This window comes from Hyaena hyaena, unplaced genomic scaffold (genome assembly GCF_003009895.1).
Source record: "Hyaena hyaena isolate Hyena2069 unplaced genomic scaffold, ASM300989v1 scaffold_312, whole genome shotgun sequence".
Classification (NCBI taxonomy): domain Eukaryota; kingdom Metazoa; phylum Chordata; class Mammalia; order Carnivora; family Hyaenidae; genus Hyaena; species Hyaena hyaena.
The window spans coordinates 1,316,419-1,332,929 of record NW_024080943.1 but is presented as its reverse complement, the minus strand read 5'-3'; the positions used below and the strand labels follow the sequence as shown (position 1 = coordinate 1,332,929).

Genomic DNA, 16,511 nt, shown 5'->3' with positions numbered 1-16,511 from the left:
TGGGTGCTCAGGGCCTCCAGGGAGAAGGCAGGGTGCTGGAGTGACTACCAGGGTCTAACCAAGGCTGGGCATCAGGAAGTGACGTTTTAGATGAGCGCCAGGGAAGAACAGGCATTCTCTGGCTGAGGAGCTGAGGGGAAGAGCACGTGTGAAGACTTGGGGGAGGGGAGGGGAGGGGAGGGGAGGGAGCGGTGGGAGAACTGCAAGAGCCACAGATTTAGCTATGCTGGGCAAGGGGCAGTGACCCCAAGGATGCTGCTGAGCTGGGCCAGGGCCAGATCTTCCGCAACTTGACAACTCGAGTTTTGGCCAGGCCACCTAAGCTCAGATCTGCATTTTCAAAGATGCCTCTGGCATCTGGGTTGAGCAGGGCCCAGATGTGGGCAAGTGGGGGCTCCTGCAGAGGGTCAGGTGTGAGGAGACAGTCAGTGGAGGCAGGAGGTGGTGCAGATTCTAGATGTAATTTGGAGGTTCAATCAATAGGATCTGGCATCTGAATGGTGGAGAAGTGAGTTTTCGGACATGACTAAGCAGACAAAAAAATGTGGCTTACTGAGATGAACAGCACAGAAGGAATATTTGGGGGCATGATGGTGGGGTAAAGACTAAGTTCTATTTGACCGCACCAACTTGGAGAGGCCTGTGAGCCCTTAAAGGGGAGATGTAGCGTAGATAAATGGAGGTAGGGGGCTGGAACTCAGAAGAGGGATGGGGGGTGGCATGGGGAAGAAAGACAAGAAATTAGGAGTGACTGTGATTAAGAGTTCTGGTCGTTGATAATACAGCTTAGAGAGAGAAGAGAACCACATATATAAAGAGCCACCTATGTTTTTAAAAATTGGGGGATCAGGGGCGCCTGGGTGGCTTAGCCGGTTAAAGCCTCCAACTTTCGCTTACATCATGATCTCGCGGTTCATGGGTTCGAGCCCCGTGTCGGGCTCTGTGCTGACTGCCAGCTCAGAGCCTGGAACCCGGTTCAGTCTGTGACTCCCTCTCTCTCTGACCCTCCCCTGCTCATGCTGTCTCTCTCTCTCTCCTAGAAATAAATAAAACATTTAAAAAAAAATTGGGGGATCATACTCTAGAACATGTCATTAAGGTTCTCTCTAGGTGAGTTTTGCACATGGGTCCTTGGATGTATCAAGATTTGATCAGTCCTTTAGAACTGAACATGGATGTATTTCCAATATTCTACCATTATAGACAGTACAAGGTCTTTATGTAAATCTGTGCCTAGCTCTCGTTATTTCCTTAGAGTATATTTCTAGAAGCAGAACTGCTGGGCTAAAGGGAAGGGTGAGATGATTTTTAAGCCACATTGTTTAGACACATTTCCAACTTGCCTTTGTGAAGAGCATAGGTATTTATGACAATAAAAAATGGAGAAAACTCAAATTCTGTACTATTCCTATTTATATTCCCACACACAGCACTATAAGATTGTCCATTTATCTGCACCCTTGCCAACAATCAGTTTTATTATATAAAAAAAAATGTTCATCTGCTAGGGGGACAGGAGTATCTCTCACTGAGCACTTCTGAGTTTCTAAAGGAAATCAAATCCTACCAGATGGACCTGTGCTGATATATATATATAGCAAGGTTTCTGAGATAAACTGTTAACTTTAAAATAACACCTAACATAGAAACTAGTTTCTGTAGGGAAGGAACAAATACAAGGAAAAAAGAAACATACCTTATCAAGTGTGGGTCTTTGTAACTAAGAGGAACTTCTAAGACTGTATGTTTGTGATTGCAGAAGTTCTTATCAGTCCAAGTTACCCTGTGATGCTTTCATTAGGTAACTGACATTGGCAGAAGGTGCCTCGGGTGGGCTCGGAAGTGCCGAGGGGGAGGGTGGGGTGCCAGTGTGGAGGGCTGACCCCACGTCTCCCAACACCTAGCTCAGAAGAGACCGCTAAAGAATAGAGCAGGGGCACTCAGAATGTTCAATCCCTTTCCCTGCCTCTGTTCCCCCATCTGTAAAATAAAGGCAGGCCCAGATCCCACCTAAGGCAATGCCGCCAAGATCCAGCAGAGGGTGTGCTCACACTACTTTTCTCGGTTGCCTAGAGAGAAGTTGCCTCAGTGCTTGGTCTTCGCAAAAAACACACCACCACGAACTCTGAAGCCCCACAAGAGGTTCCTTCTGCAGGTCACAGAAACTTCACGCCTGCACTCTCCCTCTCGGGAAATGGCTCAAGGCTACAGAACAGGGCAATGGCCTGTTGTAATAACAGTAATAACAATAAAATTTATGACCATTCTAACAATAACAATAAAGGTTAACAGTTACCAAGTTACTCTTTCCATAGTCATTTACTAAACTGCCACAACAGCCCTATGAGGTCAGTGAGCTGAGTTTATAACCATGACTCAGAAAGTCTTAGACCCAAAGCTCATCCTCCATGTTACATCTGCACCCGAGGGGAAGGGACAGACCCTGTGCAGGCCACACCATGCCCCCAAGCTCTGTATCCTCAACTTTTCTCCAACTAGAAGGTCAGCTCCATGAGAACAGGGATTTCACCACGCCAGATGGAAAGGCCTGACCCTGGCAACTGGGCCAATACGCTCTGTGCTCCACCCTTAGATTCTCAACCAGTGCCTGGCAAAGAGTATGCGCTCAATAAATCCTTCTCAAATTTGTATCTACCTATCATCCCTCTATCTCTCCCTGTCGGCGGGAATGATAAAAGTGACTCGGCGGAACTGCTGGGAAAGGCCTCGGTCCACTGTAGCCTAGTGCAATGTTCTTGTCCATTATCTCCAGAATCTGATACCACTGTGGATGGAGTTACAAGCTGCATCTAAAAGGCCAGCTTCCTGATGGGATAGACACCCTAGGGCTTTGGCTCCTGCCCTTGCCTGACTGACCTTACCAGCTGCCTGAAGCGGGGAGCTGATCCTTCTGGCTCAGAGAGGGAAGTGTGCCAAGCGCAAAGCCCAATCCTGGAAAACAGCAACCCAGCCAGCACGCTGCGGCCACCCCTGCCCCACCCTCGTTCCCTTGGGGAAGAGGGATTCCAAAGCCACTACAGGGTTTAGTCTGGGGAGCCCCCGGAGCCACAGCACAAGTACACAATTCCATTTTTCTTCAACATTTGAATTCTTGCTCTCTGCTCTTTACAGTCAACAGCAATGGGGAAACAAATCCTTAAGAGTTGGGAACTGCGTCAGAAAATGGTCATTATCAGACTGCTTACGATAGTATAAACCACCAGAACGTCTCTGGAGAGTGATCTGATAAGAAGCATCAAGAAACCTCAACTTTTGGGCGCCTGGGTGGCTCACTCGGTTAAGTGTCCGACTCTTAATTCGGCTCAGGTCGTGAGGTCACTGTGAGACAGAGCCTTGAGGAGGGCTCTGCGCTGATAGCGCCTGCTTGGGATTCTCTTTCTGCCCCTCTTCCCCTTGCGTGCTCTCTCTCAAAAATAAACTTAAAAAAAAAAAAAAGAAAAAGAAACCACATTTTTTTGTATCCTTGAGCAACTAAGCTCATAATTGTTTTAAGAAAAAATCCAAGTTGTAAATGCAGATAAATGTACAAAGATGTTCATTATGGTATTTATTTATAATAGTCAAAAACGAAGACACTAAAATGAGCTCCTATGTGGACAACAGAGAAACATATACAATTATTTAATTTATAGCCAAATGAAATACACTTCAGGCATTAAAATGTTTGTGAATACTTTTAGGAGACATGATAAAATGTTCACAACTGTTAAAGAAAAAATTTTATCACATATTTAAATTATGATTTAAAATGTGTTTTTATATTTTTCATAGTGAAAACATTCGCTTTATTTTTAAATTGTTCCTTTTCTGAATGTGTGTGCATGTAGTATAAAACTCAAAAAGGACATGCACCAAAAAAAAAAAAAAAAATACTAGGAATACACTTAACCAAGGAGGTGAAAGCCCTGTACTCTGAAAATTAGAAAATACTGAGGAAGGTAACTGAAGGTGGCACAAATGAAAAGACATTTCATGGTCACAGACCGGAAGAACGAACACTGTTAAAATGCCCCAGACCACCCAAAGCCAAAGCTATCTACAGATTCAGTGTAATTCTGGTCAAAATACCAACAGCATTTTTCACAGAACTCAAATAATACTAAATACTACATGATACGAAAATTTATATGGAACGAACAGAAGACACCAAACAGGTAAAGCAATCTTACGAACAAAACTGGAGGTGTCACAAACCCAGATTTCAAGATAGACTACAAAGCTGTAATATCAAAGTAGAGTATGGTCTTTGTCCAAAAACAGACACCTAGATCAATGCAACAGAATGAGGAGCCCAGAAATAAACCCACGCTTCTGTGGCCAATTAATCTATGACAAAGGAGGTGAGAAAATACAATGGGGAAAAGACAGTCTCTTCAATAAGTTGTGCTGGGGAAACTGGGCCACTTTCCTACACCGTACACCAAAATAAACTCAAATTGGATTAAAGACCGAAATGTGTGACCTAAAACCATGAAACCCCTACAAGAACACAGGCAGTAATCTCTCTGGCCTTGCAACATTTTCCTAAACATGTCTCCTAAGGCAAGGGAAACAAAACCAAAAATAAACCATTGGAGCTGCACCAGAATAAAAAATGTTGTGCAGCGCAAAAGAAACCATCAACAAAATGAAAAGGATAACCTACTGAATGGGAGAAGATATTTGCAAATGATATAACTGGTAAGGGGGTAATATCTAAAATATATAAATAATTTATACAATTTAACACAAAACACAAGGAATCCAATTAAAAATGGGCAGAGGACCAGAAACCACAGCACTGAATATATCAACAAACCCAAGAAACAAACCCAAAATCTTTATATAGCTAAGACTTTTTCTTTTTTCATTGACTGTATGGTATTCTGCTGTCTCACTGTTGCAGACTGATTACTTGCCTCTCGATGGACTTTGGGGTTTTGTTGTTATTGTTTTTTTAACTAATCTCTGCACCCAACTTGGGGTTGAACCCATGACCCCGAGATCAAGAGTCCCACGCTCCACCACCTGAGCCAGTCAGGCGGCCCTGGCGTTGTTTCCATGACAGAACTGCCACACTCGTGAAGGAGTCTGTGACTGGGGTAGGGTAACAGACGCTGCCAGATGTGCCTCCGCAGAGGCTAACTCCCACTGGGTATGTATGACGAACACTTTGTTCCAACACTCTTATCAACACTGCCTTTTTGTCTTTTTTTCCCCCTCCGTCTGAAAAGTGAAACAGTGGCTGGCTGTTTAGCTTGTACTGTTCCTGTGAGTGAAGCTGACCGTCACTCCAGGTCTATTTCCTTTCCTGTACCCTGTTTAGTTAAATCCTTCTGCCCCTCTTTCTATTGGATTTTCTTATTGATTTGCAGGGGTTTGTTACATATCAAGGAAATCAGTCACTTTGCCTTAAGAGAACTTGTAATTTTTACTTGTCATTTGTTCTATGGCTTTATTCTTGGCATTTCTTCACATACACATTTTTTAAAAAAAATTCATGTAGCCAAACTGATCCAGATTTTATTTTATGGTTTCTAGGTTCTACATCACATTCAGAAATGTCTTCCCCACTCCAAGATTAGTAAAGAATTCCCCCTTGTTTATTTCTTACACTTTCATGGCTTTATTTTTCATATTGGAATCTTTGCTTGATCTGGAATTTACTCACTCTAAGGCATGAGTTAGAGATCTACCTTAATTAATTCTTCCGGTTATCTCAAAACTGTGTGTGGAATAATCACACTGAAGGGGGTCCCAGAGCTCATCTAGACAAGCCTCTCATCAATAGCTGGGGAAACTGAGGTTCAGAAAGAAAAAAGGACTTGCCTCAAGTTCTTCTATCTAAGGGTCCCAACTCCTGGCCCAGAGCTCTTTCTGCCACACCATTCTGCCCTTTCAGGAGCCCCAATGACGCTACAAACCTCCAAGGGGCGTGTGTGCTGTGGTAGAGGGCATCTAGTATAATTGTGCAGCCTGGCATCCCTGTTCACTGGCTCGGAGACCTTGGACATTACTGTCTCTCTGGACTCCAGTTTCTTCTTCAGCAATGTGGGGTAATGGCAACAGCCTGCTAGTCAAGGGGCTGCTGTGAGGACAGAAGGATACGGTGTGCGTAGAGTGTGATAGGTATGTGCAACATAAGAGGAACGCAATTAATAAGTCATCAGTATGGCCAGTGTTCATTGGGTGTCTTACCAGTAAAACTGTTTGACATTTTCATTCAACTTCTTTGTTTTTACTCTACGTTTAATGGTGCCTAGAAGGCCAAAAACTTATACTTTCTTCTTTTGTTCTTTACAGTGCTGAAGGGAATGGAAGTTCCACATGAGTGGTAGCCCTGGCTGGCATGTATAGGCTATATGAATATTTGATGAATGAGTCAATAATAGATGATGTTCTAGATTCCAAGGTAGAAAGAGCAAAGGGTGTGCGACCCTGCAACAGAACAGTGGCCAAAAGTCTGACTCAATCTCTGTGCTATAGGGTGTGTGTGTGTGTGTGTGTGTGTGTGTGTGTCTCTCTCTCTCTCTTCCCCCCACCCCCCGCCTCCCCCACAACTTCCCTTTCCCCCAACTGAATATAACAAAGATTGAAATATGCTATCTATATCTTTTCCAGTCTTGACGTTCCCCACCCCCACTCTCTCTTCCTTCTCTTTTTCTTTCTCCTATTCATTCATTCATTCATTCATTCATTCATTCATTCATTGTTTAGTGACCACCTTCTATATGCCAGGCACTGTGCCAGGTATGGGATATATATTGGAGACTACAAAGACATTTACAAATTGATAAGAGAAAAAGGCATCGAACAGGTGAATGATTTGTCATCACAGATAGTGATAAGTGCAATGGAAAAAGAGAACAGGGTTCTCTGCGTGTGGATGTTTGGTTAAGGGTTATATGGTCAGGGAAGGAAGGTCTCCTTAAGCAGGAGACCTTGTGCTGAGGTCTACAGCAATGTTGGACAGAGTGTGACCCGGGCAGAGCAAACAGCCAATCTGGGTCTATAGCCATCTAGTATCTCCTCACCTCAGCCCCAGCCCCACAAGGTGCTCAAAAGTGACGCTGCTCCTCCACTATTCCTCATTTTCAGATTCGGGGGCCTTCGTGGAATCTGGTCACTTGTAAGGCACCTGACTCTGAATGCTTAGGATGGAAGGGAAGACCCTTGTACTCTGCTTCCCAGACCCAGACCCTTGGCAGCCTGGGGTCAAAGTCTCTTGCAGGGACTTAACTCTGGGCACTGTCAAGCTCCCCCCAGGAAATCACCTTCTCCCGTTAGTTTTTAACACTGCCCCCAGCCCTGTAAACGGAAGAGGCCCCAAGCTCTGCCAAGAGCTGCATGGTCTGTTCCAAGTCCGTAGCTATTAGTCCTCACTGCTCAGGCAGATTCCAGTACAACTCCAAATTGTTTTCCAAATATACCAGAAAGGTCATTTCCTGTTTTTTTTCTTTTTTAAAAATTTAGTATTTGCAGAGTCCATACCAAAAAAAAGCAGACTCTTTAGCAAAGGACACAGGGCACAGAATGAGACTCGGTCCCGTGGGAGAGGCTGCTTCAGGGGTGGGGAAAATGCTCTTGAAGGCTTCTCGGAGGGAAGAAAGGGCTGTGGAAACCTGATGGAAATACCAGGGCTTACTCTGCTGCCATTCCTCAGAGGGAAGCAGCTTTTCTCCATGATGGGCAGCCGGGACCAGAGAGGCAGTGAGGCAAGCAGGACAGTCAGGGCCCCAAACTAAGCACGTTCCCAGAACCCGAGAAGGCGCAGGCGGCTGAGTCTAACCAGGTGAGGCCTGCACCAAGGGGCGGACTGGCACCAAGCTCGATGCCAGTGCTGCAGGGGCATGCCCAGAGGGAGTCACTCGGGAGAAGCCTCCTGCCAGGGCCATGCCTTGCGCCCACTCACAAAGCAGCCTCCAGTGAGGCTTCACATGGAGGCAGTTAGGCGGGTCCCTGGCCTCTGCACTCAAGAGGGCCAGAGCCATGCAGTCCCAGGAGCAGGTGGCAGAGACACAGGCTTTGGGGGGCCACTCAGTGAGGAGGAAAGGACCGGCAGGGTGCTGAGTCACACAACGTCCTTAATGGCCTCATGGTTGCCAGTCCCCATAGACATCCTTTTTCTCAGATCACCATCTTCCAGGGGTGTCTCCTGACCTCTCGGGCCATGCCCCAAGCTCTTCTACACAGGCGCCTCCTCTGTCAGGGACTTTTATGTTACAGGTTCCCTAGGACCAGAATCAGGACCCGGCTTGGTCCTCCTCTCTTTCCACTGGGCCCCTGGAAGTTCTAAACCCTTTCCCTTAAGAGTGTGTGTTGGTGACTCCCTAGGTAGCCAGAGGCCACTCTCCAGAGCTCCAGAGCTGCCACTCTGACTGCCTACTTAGCATGCCCCTGGGACAGCCCACTACATTTCAAACCTCACCCGTGAAGCCACAAGCCTGCCCCCTCTAGCCTTCTCCGGCTCAGCGAAGGCACCGTCTGTCCAGGCTGCTCAAGTGGGAAACCGGAAGGCACCCTGGGTTCCTCCTCGGCCTCCACACATGTGCAATCTGTCACCAGGTCCCATCATATCTACTTGTGAAACTCCGCTTGGATCTACCCTCCTCCCCTCTCCATGGTCACCACCTGGTCTCCATCATTCCTCACCTGTACCCCTAGTGCAGGCTTTCGCTGCATCCCTGCTCTGCCCGTGGCCCACGCTCTATTTTCTACACAGACATCTGGGGTAATGTTTGCAAATCAGATGTTGGGTCATTCCCCTGCTTCATTCAACCTCCGATGCTTTTCCATTTCACATCTGGGAAAATCCAAACTCATGCCACCAGTCCCTGAAGTCCGGCGTTGATCTGGCCTTACCCTTCTCTGTGACCTTTCTTCCCATTTCCACTGTCTTTTGACTCATTTACTCTTTAATTCCTCAAAGCAACTGAGTTCTTCCTGAATTCAGGGCCTCCACGAGACTCTTCTCTCTTTCTGGAATATTCTCTATTATTCTGTTCTTTACAGAGCCTTGTACATGGATTCCTGGCTCTGTCTTCTCACACTGTCCTGCTGTAAGATGATGACCAGAGAGCCCGCAGGGCATGAGGCTTCTAGAACCTCTGCGCTCACCACTACGGCATATCGGGAAGGCCCAGCGGAGCCATCTGGAGTCTTGTGTAGTGTGGTGGACACGGCAAGGGCTGGGGAGTCCCTAGCTTCTGCCCCTATAGCTGGGCAACTCACCTGGCCAACAGATTCCTCTTCTGGTAGATGGGGCTGTAACACCTGCCTTGAAAGGTGGTTGTGAGGAATGACGAGAGCCACAGTCACAGAGTCCTTAGTGCACACCAGGCTGTGTGCGAAGCACTTTACAGGCATTATCTGATTTAATTTTATAGCAGCTCTGTGAAGTGGAAAAGTGTTCTTAATCCTATTCTACAGAAGAGAAAGCTGAGGTGCAAAGAGGTTATGAAGCTCCCCTAAAGTTATATACTCACTGAGTGGGGGTAGGATCAAGCCTGTGCTATTAGGCTATGAAACACAGAAATGAATCAGTATCTGCCTGGTGTACAGTAAGGGTTTGCTACATGCTGTCCACCACTGCCTTTTCTCTCATCAGTCTCCAATCTCACAGTAAGCGTTTCTGAGGGAAGGGCAAGAAAGCAATGAAGTCCCAAGAATATATTCTATAGTGCTAGCTGAAACATATATCCACATGTACTTTTCCCACACTTAAGCAAAGTTCTATTTAGAATTTTCCAGGGGCGCCTGGGTGGCTCAGTCGGTTAAGTGTCTGACTTTGGCTCAGGTCATGATCTCATGGCTCCTGAGTTTGAGCCCTGCGTCAGGCTCTCCGGGGTCAGCACAGGGCCTGCTCTGAATGCTTTGTCCCCCAGGCTCTCTACCCTTCCCCCACTTGCGCTCTGTCTCTTTAAAAAAATAAACATTAAAAAAAAGTTTTCAGTTGGAGATAAAAATCTTCAGAATCTTTTCAGTAATGTTAGGTTGATTCTCTGAATTCTGCAGAGGGCTGGGGCTGAGGATTAAGAGAGTGATATAAACTCTCCAATCCATGCACATCTGTGCTTCTCTGGAGGTCTCTGGAAAGAGGCAGAACAGTCCAGCTGGATTACCGCTTGGGGACCAGGCATGCCAGGTCTTTCCGAGCCTGCTGCTGTTTACACACTATCTAAACTTGGTGAGGGCTTGGCTAAAATGGTTCCCAGAGACTGGCAGTTCCCGTCAGACTGTGGAAGGAGGGAAGGAAGGGAAAGTGCGATCACTTCCAAGCAGGCCAGCCAAAGGTCCAGAGGCTGGACTGAGCACCAGCTCTGCTGGGTACCTCTGGGCAAGGTTCTTCCTCCTCAGACCGTGGGTGTCTCAAATACACGATGAAGGGGTAGCTGGGGTCTTTGTGGTGGTTTTGAAACATGTCTGCAAACGCTCTGATGTTTCTCCTATCAAGTGGGGAGTCTAATTTGCATCCTTTGATCTAACCTCAGTGACTTAACTCTTAACGAATGGGATACAACAGAAGCGATGCTGTGGGACTCCCATGATGGGGTTAGGAAAGGAGACACGGCCTCCAGCTAGCTCTCTTGGGCCACTTGTCTTTGAGCTGCACACAGGGAATCTGAGGCTGCCACACTCTGAGGGGGCCCAGACCAGCCCAATGAAATGCCTACATGGGGAGATCCTGGGACAGCACGGAGAGACACAACTGGCAGCCGCTGGCTACGCCGGCCTCTAGCTGTTCCAGCACCGGCTGACTGCAAGTGAATGAGATCCAAGCCACAAGAGCCCGGCCAAGCTGTCCTCGCATTTCTGACCCACAGAAACCATGAGATATAATAAATTATTACTGTTATTTTGAACCACTAAGTACTGGGGCTGCACAGCCAGAGGGGCCTCTAACAGGTTACTGCCGGCTCTCTACAAGTCTATACGAAAGCGTTCCCTAAATCCACTGTGGAGAATGAAAAGCAGCAAGATAGGATTTCTGTACTATTAATTTATCCATCCATTCGTTCATCAAAATTTTAGTCATCACTCAGTGTGCACCAGGCTTGGGACCAGATGCCATGGACGCAAGAACAGTAAGACATCACTATGCCCTTGAGGGAAGTCCATGGTGTAGGTAGGGAGATGAACTTGGGCACCGATATTCGTGACCAATGTAAGGGACATACACCAGGGTTACAGGATCACTGGGGGACAGTTTCAAGCTGTGTCCCTTGCCACCCACAGGAACTCTAGTATCGCCAGGCAGGACGATGTGGTGTGCATCTCTACTGATGACGGAAGAGTGTCAGAGCCCCCACAGGTAAGGAAAGAGAAAGGAGTTTAGGGACCACTTCTGTGTATAAATCTTTAAAACCTTTAAGAATCTTTAAAGAGCTTGGAAATTAAGAGCTGTAACAGAAAGACATAAGGCAGAGTGGGGGGTCGGTTGTTTATACAGTCACTGATTTTAATGAAGTTACTCCTCCCTTCCTTTCTATTTATCACTCACTGGGCACTGAGGACTCAGCAGTGAACAAAATGGACCCTCTGTCCTCATGAGGCTGACATTCTAGTGGAGGGACTCACACTAACATGCAAACAGAATAAATGTCAGGTGGCAAAAGTACTAAGGAGAAAAAAAAGCAGGGCAAGAGGTGTGGGGTTTTCTACAGGGAGACAGAGAGCCTTGGACAGATGGACACCAGTGCACAGACCCAAAGGAAGGGAGGGGGGCAGGCCGGCAAGTACCTGGGGAAGCGGTGCCAGGTAGAGGGAGGAGATGCAAGACGCAGGGGTCGCCTGGCGTCCAGAAAGATGACCAGGGGGCCACAGGGCTGGGAGACAGGGACTGGTGGGGAAAGAAGACCGAATGTGGCTGGCACCTGCCAGGGTCCTAGAGGACAAGGGTGCCTCTGAATTTTGCTCTGATTTTGCTTTGACCCTTTCACAGGCATTTCCAATTGGACACTCTAATACTTCCCTTCCATGCCAATTTTCAGAGCCTTCTCCCTAGTGTGGGGTGAGTGGAGCCTCAGGCCAGCAAGACCTGGGTCCTCTAATCTTAAGCTAAAGGGGAAAACCAAGTTCTTGTTCCATTCTTCCTGCCTCTGGATAGAAGTAGAGATCAAAATCCACAAAACACGACATAGGTAAATACTAATTAAACAGCCTCCCTTGGAACCTGGAAAGGCAACATGCTCATAAGTGAGGGACTGTTCTTGAGCACAGTGTACAGATTCACCCGTGCCTTTGGCCCACGTAACAGTTTGCACAAGATTCCTAGTCCCTGGGCTCAGCACTGCAGCCCTCCACCCCCTAGCTCCAGGCACGGAGTCTTCACCGGACGGCCAGGTGCCTGGAGTGTCCTGTGTAACTCCTAGTGGCCCGGGACGGACATCCTTCAGCCAGAGCATCCCTACCCTGACCCAGCAGAAGAAGAGATAAGAGCTCCCTGTTTTGCCAGGCGGCAAGTGTCGATACATTTGTTCACTGTCTGCCTTCCCAGTCGGTTCCAGGAGGACAGGTACCCTGACTCTGTTTACCAATGTATCCCCAGTACACAGCATGATTCCCGACATACGGAAGAGGCTCAATAAATACAACTGTGTGAGTGAATTAGTAAACAAACAAAATAAAAACTTAAGAACCTCCACACTCTCCCTGGCTTCTGACAGTGACAGTCATAAAATGAAAATGGCTACCACTTATGGGTTATCTATACTGTGCGTCAGGCATGGTGACACGTGCTTTGCATACACCCTCTTAGTTACGTCACAGCAGGCTGGTGTAATAAGAGCCCTGCCATAGTAGGACGTGTTGGAGCCTGGATTCTCACTGGGGACTGGCTGGATCCGAGGCCTCAAAGGCAGCGCCTCTCTGGCATAGGGAAACAGAGGATGAGAGAGAACCCTCGGAAATGGTGCGCTTAAAGAGGCTGAAGTGGCAGGAGCGGGCTGCCAGGGAGAGGAAAGGGAGGTTCTACCCAGGGGCCTGACTTGCTCGAGTTCTACTCTGGACCTGAGAATCACAGAACATTCCTTCATTCCTTTAGTCCTTCATGCAACACTTACTACATACACACTCCTTCCAGTAATGGAACGGAAAGTATCTAAGAGGCACTGCATTGTTTCACCCTCACAATGGTGACACAATGGCTACACCATGGCTCAGAGAGGTGGCACAATTCCCCCAAGGTCCTCCAACCAGTCAGTAAATCAGGACTTGAATCCACATTTCTTCATTCCCAATTCAGTGCTCATTCTTTTTTGTTTTTAATTTTTAAAAGTGTTTATTTATTTATTGAGAGAGAGGCAGAGCATGAGCGGGGGAGGGGCAGAGAGAGAGGGAGACACAGAATCTGAAGCAGGCTCCAGGCTCTGAGCTGTAGCACAGGGCTGACACGGGCTTGAACCCACAAACCATGAGATCATGACCTGAGCCAAAGTTGGACGCTCAACCGACTGAGCCACCCAGGCGCCCTGGTGCACATTCTTTAGGATGGTGCACTCTGGGGACGGCTTTGTCTTGATGTGGACGGTACTGCATCTGGGTCATCCCCCTCAGAGAACTGTTCTATCACCAAACCCCCTGCCCTCTGGCTTCTCTCAACGCAAATGGCTCTCCACCTGGTGACACCAGGTGACACACTGTAATAACGGGCACGAGGAGCTTAAGGAGCACAGATTTCCTGAGCACCTACAACCACGCCTGCTGCATAATAATGCCTAATAAAAGGTTTCTAAAAGAGAGAAAGAAAGATTGAATCCAGAGAGATGTACACTGGATCTGCTACCATGAAAGCTCAAGAGAGCACGCAGTTGGACGTCCTCAGAGGGCCTGACAGGATCCTGTACGTGCTGTCTCCTGAATTTCACAGAGTGAAAGGCACCCACACGAGCAGCCTTCACACAGACAACCACAGCAAAGCCAAGAGAAAAGCCACACCAGGGATTCAGATGACAGAAAAAAGATCCTGTGCTGGTTCTGACGCCAGTGGAGAGATGTGGCCCCACAAAGCCATTGTTTTACAGTTGCTCACCGAGAGCTGCCTATTTGACAGGCGATGTTGACAAGTGAAATGATTCAGAAAATACTTGTCTCTTCCCTATGTCAGTCCCAAATTCAGGCATATCAAAGACACGTTTGTAGCCTCTTAGCCAATAAAGCCATTTATAAAATATGTTTGAGTCAAATTTCATTTGTCTAATGATCCCTCAGGGAATAACTCATTCCAGATCACCAAGATTCCCACCTGGTTAATCATGTAAATATCGAAACCTCATCTGCAGACAGAAAGTAGATAAGTGGTTGCTTAGGACTGGGGAAGGGTTGGGGAGTCGGGGAGGTGGTGAGTAATGAAAAGGCTCTAAAACTGATCAGGGCGCACAACTCTATAAATATACTAAAGGCCAAAGAATTGTATACTTTAAAAAGGTGAATTGTATGATATGTGAATTATATCTCAATAAAGCTGTAAAAAACAACCCTTATCTGAATTATAATGAATAGAAATTCTTCTCATATATTGCATTAATGCATTAACGTATTATCAACCTTTTCCTTCTATTTGAGAGAATGAGTGAGCAAGAGAGACAGAGTGTGAGCAGGGGAGGGGCGGAGAGGGAGGGAGACATAGAATCTGAAGCCGGCTCCAGGCTCCAAACTGTCGGCATAGAGCCTGACGCAGGGTTCAAACTCACAAACCTCAAGATCATGACCTGAGCCACAGTCAGATGCTTAACCAACTGAGCCCCCCAGGCGTCCCTATCACCAACCTTTTATTAATGATTTAAGGGCACAGCTGTGTATCTGCTATCATATAGCAATGCGCTCACTATCACAATATACAGGGCAGTTTACCCTACACTAAACACACCCCTATTTGTTCCATTCACTTTAGCTGTTCTATCAATGCCCATTACTTTTACCATGAAGCTTGGTGGTTAAGCTTATGTGTGTGGGTCATGTTTCACTTACTGGCCCATTGGCTCTGTGATCTCGGGCGAGTTACTATATCTCTCTGGGCCTCCATTTCTCCATTTGTAAAACAGTAGTACCAGCCTCACTGGAGGATTGTGTGGGTTAAAGAAAATGATGTGGATAAAGCATTCAGTGCTCTTCCTGGAAGTTGGGGGCCAAAGTGAATTCCAGCCCTTAGCACTATTCTCACCACTATCAGTAGAGCTGCCTACAGGGCCCCTTCTGAGTTATGGACTCAGAAGCCAGAACCCTCCCCCCACCCAAGAGTGTTCAGCACATCCAGTGTGTTCAATGAGATGAAACGGGCTGGGGGTGCAAGTTCATGATTGGACTGTGGGACATCCCATGGGAAGGCTCTCAGCTTCAGTGATACTAATCGTCCTAGTTCACCCTCAAACAGAAAAACCTAGAAGCCTGGTGAGGTCTCTCAAGATCCTGGCATCTGGTGCCCAGGGGGACACAGTGGCCTATAACACTTGAGGCTTTCCCTAGAACAACAGTTCTTAAAATTCAGAGGTCTTAGATACATTTGAAAATCCAAGGAAAGCTATGGACACTTGGCCCAGAAAAGTGTGTCTACACACACACACACACACACACACACACACACACACGCTCTGTACCCATGAATACAGGGGAATTCTGAATCCCAGAAGCTAACCATAAACCCCTGGTTAAAAACCCCAGCTCTAGACTTCCTATAACCCCAGCATCCTCAAGGTTTAGTGGCTCTGTAACAGAGGCCTTTTGCAGGCTTGCCCTCTCCTAAACGGGCCTTGGCCAGATAAACAATCCTGGGGGTTGACCGGCCGCTGCTTCTTAGTCATGGCAAACAGCTGCATCCAGGGGGTTCCCGGGGGCACTGAGTCAGAACAGGACACAAGCCCAGTAGCCTGGGAAGCTATTGCAGGGCAAGGCCCCGAAGCCTTGCTGATAAGCAGCTGGGGAGTTCCAGCCCCGGCCTACTCTGCCAACAGAGAAGAGGACTCTTAGGTGCTAGAGGCAGGGAGGCCATGAGACAGAATTCAAAGAAGGTGGAAATCCCCCAAGCTCCTGGGGCTACTAGGCCTTGGACAGAGAAACGAAGGCTGAAGATTCTGCTCTAACTGTAGGGAGACAGAGCCAAATGATGGGAGGCATGCTGTGGGGAGGGGAGGGGACTGAACCATGGATCGAAGGCTGTTAAAAATGAGTAACTGATGCCAGAAATGTTAAAGTATGAACACTGACCCAAAGTGGCCATACTTCCAAGTAGGCCATTCATGTTTCATGAACTGCAATTTTCTTCTGACTGGAAGGGACCTGCACCATCTCTTCTCAGAAGACCACTGGCCTGTGCTTCTTTCTCCAGGCTGGGGTTTACTTGCTTTTGCTCCTCTGTCACAGTATTAAAATTCCCATAATGTACCTTAGTCCTTATGAAAATAGCTTTGCACAACAAACAAGAAAGTTGGCGTCAAGCCCAAATTTGCTAATACCTGTGTATAATTCCATCAGCTTAAATAGACAGCGGCAGAAACCCATTCTCTTTGAAGCTACCA

At 47.2% G+C, this 16,511-nt stretch overlaps 1 protein-coding gene across 4 annotated transcripts in view; it reads right to left on the bottom strand.

Annotated features, from left to right (window-relative positions):
- PKIG (cAMP-dependent protein kinase inhibitor gamma) overlaps nucleotides 1-16,511 on the bottom strand; it is a 90,831-nt gene that overhangs the window by 4,650 nt on the left and 69,670 nt on the right. The gene's annotated exons all lie outside the window — the stretch shown is intronic.